Source organism: Megalops cyprinoides, chromosome 11 (assembly GCF_013368585.1).
Source record: "Megalops cyprinoides isolate fMegCyp1 chromosome 11, fMegCyp1.pri, whole genome shotgun sequence".
In the NCBI taxonomy this organism is placed as follows: Eukaryota; Metazoa; Chordata; class Actinopteri; order Elopiformes; family Megalopidae; genus Megalops; species Megalops cyprinoides.
Window position 1 is genome coordinate 7979424 of NC_050593.1, and position 6343 is coordinate 7985766.

Below are 6343 nucleotides of genomic sequence, written 5' to 3' on the forward strand. Positions count from 1 at the left end.
GCAAGCAACACAAGTCTCACATTATTTAGCTGAGGTAATGCATATGCAAATGTTTACAGAAGAATGTAACCGCCCGTAGTGTCTAAATCACAGAGTCAATTGCTGCCCATTCAAATGCTATGTCATTAACTATTTAATGTCATTGTACTTGAAACTGTTGAGTAGTTGTGAAGTTTCTACCAACACAGACACCACTATGGAATCATGTCCTTCTGAAAAGAAAATGGCCTTACACATTTCATCATAATAAAGAAGAAGATGACTCAGAGAAAAGAAGATTGTGAGCTCAGATAGAGGTGAATATGTAATAAGAGTGTTTATCAGAGGAGTCCTTGCTAAATGTCCTTTTCATCAGGTAAACTTCTGGAATGTATTGACAAACTCCCTCTTTACCTTCCAAGTCCTTTGAGACTTAGTAGTTGACACTGTATGGTAATGCTGGATTCAAGAGGTGTCCCAGTATCTGTGAATAATATTTCTTTGCCTTTCTTACATATTCAAGCAGCAATGCTCAATAGATGAGCAATTTAGAGAGGATCACAGTGGGCCCTGTGGAGCAGTGCATGGAGATTTTACATTAGGCTTGCATGTTACAGCAAGGTCACAGCCACAAGACAGGGGAGAGGAACACTGGCAATGAAGTTCTTCTGTATGACTTGTGAGATATTTCCAAGTTCCTAAGGCTCCAAGGCAGGGCAAATATGACATATTGCAGAGTGAGCGCTTTTATACCTCACAGGACCCAACATGACGGTCCATCCACAGCCAAAAACAAAGAGGCTGGTAAACTTAGTGTCCTCACACAGGAACAGTGGTGACTGTTGTGCAAACCTGCATGGTTTGTACGTTATTGCATTACATTATTTTTATCTTTCAATGCTTTCATATGGGGCAAATCACATAGCTTAACATAACTGTAAAAGCTTCCTTTTTCTAAGATCTCTAACATTATGCAGTTGGATGTTTGTAGAAGCAAGTCAGGTCAGCTAAAGGGTGCTACTCCACCTGGGAATGGAATCTTTTGGGTGACAAGCTCAGCACTTTAACCACTACACCACACAGCCACCCTCTCCTCTCCCTCCTCCTGTTAGAACATGATCCTCCTGCTACATGAACACTACATGATTTCTGCTATGACACTTAATGCTTTCAACCCTCCTCTAGGCAGCAACCCATTTACTGTTCATGACTCACCCCCTGAACACGCTCAAGCTGCGGGCACACAGACTACCAATGGCGTCCGTACAGTTTCAGCTGAATGTGAAAAACACCTTTGCACCTCACTGTCGCTGCTCCTCTCTGGTCTGCTGTCCCCCCTGTTCCCGCCCCTCATCGATCTGCCTGTCCCCGGTCACCGTTCATCTCCTGATCCCTCCTCCCCCAGTCCACACGCCAGATCTGATTAATGTTGTGGGCTAAAGGTGACCCCAGAGCTGGATTAAACCCAGACCTCCTCTTTCTGCAGCACGCTACCCAAACCTTCAACAACCCTCCCATCCCAATCGCTGGCAGAGCGTAGCCCCCCGCTGTGTGGAGCTCAGCTGCAGGAATCTGCAGGGGATTAGGATCATCTGGGGGGCGTTTGTGAGTGGGGCTGGATGAGGGGCGCTGGCATGCAGGTATGCCGTGGCATTTCCCTTTACCTGGCAGGAACGGTTCCTGAGAGCCAACGCTCTTGGGCTCTGCATTCTTCTTTACTTTAGCTTCATCCACATTGAGAGAATTAGTTTCACATCAAAAGGAGTGGTGGATATACAGGGAAAATGGACAATTGCACACTACATAATGGAACATTATGCACATCATTCATGCAGCATTACATAAACCTAAGAATTAACTAAAGATGACAGAGTGCATGATATCACTTCATAATACATAATGCAGTACAATGCATAATGCATTACAGAAACACTTTCAAACCATAAATCAGTGTTGGTTTATGTATTGTTAAAATATTGATTTTTTTCCATGGTTAAAATTTGTAGTCTATATAAAATACTTGTTCTGAGCCTATGCCAAAGGGCACAGGTTCTGAACTCATGGCCAGAGGGTAATGGGTTCACACCCTGGATGGAACACTGATCTTTCAGCTTGGAGTGTGTGAAATGAATTCCTTCTGTAAAGAAACAGGAATGTAACTGGGTAAAATGGATGTGGATGTAAAATGTAAATTATGAAAGGATTGCTCTTGAGCAAATCAATGTAATGTAATGTAATGTAATGTCTGTAATGTGCATGCACTTCATCTCTGTATTTGGTGCTTGTTTATAATCATAACAATAACAGAAAGATTCTTTGAATTTTTATGAAGTGCATTTTGTTCTATTGTTTTTCTTTGGATTGCTTTTGGAAAAATCAAAGTGAAACATCCATGAAGAAAAACAGAAATGATAATAAAAAGTAAAGCTACCCTCCAAAACAAAAAAAAAAAAAAAAAAAAGAAAAGAAAAATTGAGGCCATTTATTTATTCATTTGCTATTTGTAGCATTACGTTTTTATTATATTCTCTCCCAGACATGAGAATGTTTGCTATTGTCCTTCAATTATTCATGTGTTTCTCAGCTGGTGTGTTGAGGCTTTGCATCCAAGCATTGCAAAGAGAAGGCTTTCTTCTCCCGGAAAAGTGGAAGCAGATTTATCACTGACTCTGCGCCAAGACAGCCTGATAAATAGTGGCCTAAATACCCAAGACTTTCCTCTCAGAAGGGAAGAAAAGAAATAGAATGGAAATGAAAGAGTTTTTTTCATGGCAGTGTTCACTTCAATTTTGTGTGAATGTTTGCTGACAGATACGATGTCCGCATATCTTAGATTTTCACCGAGTTCCATTGGTTATAACAGCACCCATTTCCATCCCTCTCACTACCAGAAATCACCTGTAAGGTAGGCACTCACGTTTTCCCTCGCTCATTCACACAATTAATTAATCAACTGATCTACTAATTAATCATCTCCTTTCATTTTTTTGCCGGTGAAGTCGATCCAATTAGAAGAAATTTCTGGTTTTAGCTAATGTTAGAGGAGGCTGTGAATGTCACATGCCCCATTCTATATGGGTGACTTTGAACGCTGTCTCAAAGAGCATTGCCCTTGCCTTAGAATGTTTCTTCTTTACTCGTCTATTTGATGTTTTCACAGAATGACGACCTGGAGAAGACTGTTGTGTGGTTTAAAGCGAGCGAAATGCAGAGATTTGGCTGAATTTCACCGACATTCAATACTGGCTGATTAAATCTGTATTTAAAATTGTAAGCGAGAGAGCTACGCATGTAGCTGTCACGCTGAATGAATTTCTTTTGTTATCGTAGGAGTCAGATGCTGACTCCACAAGAATTCAGCAAACGGGGAGTTGTAGTGTGTATCGCCGCCTGGGGACGCGGATACGGTTTCTAACCCAGATGATGCCGTCAAATAAACAGTAGATGGAACAAACGCTGGCGCCTCAACCACAGCTGAACAAGCTCCTCATCTGCCGTCTGTGTCTAACGCGTGTTGTTTTTGTTTGTTTGTTTTGTTTTTTTTTTTTTTTTTTTTTGCTCTGGTGGTGGCGGCTGCACGTTTCTTTTCAGTCTCGCTTTGCTCCTCCAGTGTCTACCGCGCATCATTAACCCTCCTCGCCTCCGTCGAAAGAGATTTAATGAAGAGGGAAGCGCGCATGAGGCCAGCAGCTAGATCAAAATGCGCAATTAGCGCAATTCCCTCCTCCTCCGCAGCATCCCAGAGCTCCCTGCGTGCGTCCTCGGTCTTCTCGAGCATGTCGCGTCAATCTCACACCGTTTAACCCACACGCATACGCACAGCTGGTTTACTGGCATTAAATGCCCATTGGCTCCAGTAGGTGTTTTTTATTAGTATTCTGTAACAGCATTGCATTAGAAACAGAGGAGCATAGGTTAACAGAGGGTGTCTATCACTGCACTGTTCACAATGGGAACCTGAATCTCCACTCGCCCTCAGACCCACCAAAGTTTCAGTCAAATTCCCATTGACCACACCCAGCACACCTGTGCCAGTGTCGTATGTAGAAATAATATAAGAAATATGGATTGCTTATGAATTTACTATCAAACCAGACCGGTAGGGACTTAAGAGTCTGTCATTTATGACATCACAATGTCTCTTTGAATCCTTCATAATGATGTGTTGCCATGGGCACTGAGCACTGTCCCTTTAGGAATCACTGTGGTTAAAGAATAGGGGCGAAGCAGGCCACCGCATGCCTATGATGATTGGATGATCTGAGCAGCTTTCAATGATCCACTGTATCTGACACGCACACACCCACATACACGCACACACACATACAAGCACTCCTTATAAGACATCAACCTGTTCTTCTGGTGGGATGCTCCGTGAGTCCTGACTCTACCCTCAGGGAGTCTGAGCCCAGCTAGGATGGGTCCAACTGCTACCCCTGTAGAGCTCCTGAAGACCTGCTATAGGGTCAGGCCCCAAAGCTGAAGGAAAAGACAAGTGGGAAGAAGAGGGAAGGAATTCAGGTAGGATTCGTATTGGTGCCTTTGGCAGACACTCATCCAGAAGAACTCAGAAAGCCATTGTGACAAGACAAGAGTCATATGAAAAAAGTCATGAAATGTCTCTTACAGTCCATGTTAAGAATGCATGTTATTGTAATATAACGGCAAATATGCTAAAACGGACTGACTGCTAAAATATAATATGGACACATGATATTATGATATATTGATGTTAAGGTGTGGTCTGTTGTTTTCTCTACACTGTGTTACACCATTGCTTTGTAATTCTCTCTGGATAAGTGCATCTACTAAACAGCTGAATGTAAATAAATACTTGTCAGTGCAGAACCATAGTCATTTGTGGAGCATATGCAAAGTACCAAGCAGTGACCATAAGATGAGTATTTTTTTATTTCCCACTAACACACACACAAAGCCTAATGATGATCTTAAAGAGTAACATTACAGTAGAACCGACTGCTCTCTTTGCACAGATGGCAAAGGGGGTGTTGCTTTGGCTCATTTGTGTCTTTCATCTTTTTTTTGTTTTTGTTTTTGTTTTTTTGGAGCTGTCACTGGTGGTGCCACAGTGTAGTTTGGGGAATGCAGGAGAGATTAGAGGCACATTATTAATAACCTGAGCTCTCCTCTCTGCGCCCTGTGCAGGAACTATGGTGTCACTCACACCAGCTGGTGGGCTTCTGCTACGACTGGTAATTAGAGATTGTGACACACTCTCTCTCTCTCTCTCCCTCTGTCATACATGTCTTACTTTCCCTCGCTCTTTTCATTTACTTCCACCCCCCATCCTTCGCTTGCTTGCACTGCCACTCCCTGTCTCTGGCACACACACCCCCCTCTCCTCTCTCTCCCCCTCTCTCTCCCTTTCTCCGGCTGTTGAAAGTGGGATGCATTAGTTGGGGAGGGATTTTGGGTAGAGTTGGTGGGGAGTGCCTCTTTGTATCTCTGGATTTTGACATTTTTGGACTTGCTTCTCCAGCCAGAACTGTGCTGCTTGCATTGGACCCATCACAGCGAGGTAAGCGGAGGTACAGCGTTCATGTGTCTCAGCCCCGGCCTGAGGACCAGCGAATGGTAAGATCCACCGAGCACCAACAAACACACACTTTCTGCCTCACTCTGGGAGAACGCGCACTGATCCAGGAGATGCACAAGGTTGGTTTAATTCTAGCATGCAACCGTTCTGCAAATTGGTCAGAAAGATGCTGTTGTTTGTAGTGGATGATTTGTTCAATTTGGCAGGGTTCCTTCTTCTGTTTTAACTGGATGGTCCTGAAAAAAGCTGTTTATAGGACCAGTGCATTAATGGGATGTGCATTTTAAATTTATGGCCACATAATTCAGTTTGTTCAACTTTTACATCATATTTAGATGTATGCAGCTAGCCAAGACCAGCAATCCAGGGAAATGACAGAACTTGCCATTTCATGGCATACATATTAATTTATACTAATGCTTACTTGCAGAAGCAGTTAAGAGTTCCTTGCTCAAGGGTACAGCAACAGTGCCCCACCTGGGAATCAGACACACAACTTCCAGATTGAACAACACTGTGCCACACTGTGCAGTGCAGTGCAGTGGAGAGCCCAAACTCTGACGGTCATTATGGGGTGGTTGATGCCGGAGAGTGTCACGGAGACCAGACAGCAGTGGGTGGCTGTTAAGCATCTCCAGCAGAGGGATTGTCAGCCCGGCTGTCTGCACTGTGGCCCCGACATCTGTGAGCGATCAGGGTCATAAATAGACAGGAAGAGGGGTGTAGGCAAACCCCTCAGTGGTGTTCAAAGATTGTGTAAAAAGGAACTCCTGAAAAGTCCTTAAAGCCAGAGGGGACTGACTCATT